Here is a 599-nt window from a genome sequence, read left to right as displayed (position 1 = left end):
TCCCTTATTTCCTTTGCAAAAAACAAAAAAAAAATGATCTTGGAGATTGTGCAATGCTTACTCTCAAACTCTTCGTTTACACAGTAGTGATATTCTTTGTTTCTCTCTTCATCTTCGGATTCCTATCTAATGATCCAGGACGTAATCCTGGACGTGAGGAATAAAAAAATCAGAGATTTTTCATTATTTCCTTGCTTGATTTCTGCATTTTCCTATGCTTTTCTCTATTCCAGACATTTAACTATGATAAAGGACTTGATATTTTTTCGAATTCGAAAGATAAATCTCAAGTGATCCGAGGGAACGGAGAAAGAGGGATTCGAACCCTCGGTACGAACAGCTCGTACAACGGATTAGCAATCCGTCGCTTTAGTCCACTCAGCCATCTCTCCCAATTACAAAAAGATAATTCATATGCGACGCCTGAAGTAAATATTGATCAAAGTCTTTCTTTATCTTTATTTATTTATTTTATACATTTATTTATACTTACTATATTATACTTACTATATATATACGAATTATCTTTATTTATTTATTTTATACATTTATTTATACTTACTATATTATACTTACTATATATATACGAATTTTATCCG

General features: G+C 31.1%; 1 non-coding gene across 1 annotated transcript; it reads right to left on the bottom strand.

The window, feature by feature from the left end:
- Positions 1–304: 304 nt before the first annotated feature.
- Positions 305–392, bottom strand: TRNAS-GCU (transfer RNA serine (anticodon GCU)). Its single transcript has one exon. It is a non-coding gene; the product is annotated as a tRNA-Ser (tRNA).
- Positions 393–599: the final 207 nt, after the last annotated feature.

The sequence above is a fragment of the Tasmannia lanceolata genome, unplaced genomic scaffold (genome assembly GCF_043159265.1).
Source record: "Tasmannia lanceolata isolate RefF3 unplaced genomic scaffold, GAP_Taslan_0.1 ptg000074l, whole genome shotgun sequence".
In the NCBI taxonomy this organism is placed as follows: Eukaryota; Viridiplantae; Streptophyta; class Magnoliopsida; order Canellales; family Winteraceae; genus Tasmannia; species Tasmannia lanceolata.
Note: the sequence above shows the minus strand (reverse complement) of the source record. Positions and strands in the feature narration are given on the sequence as shown.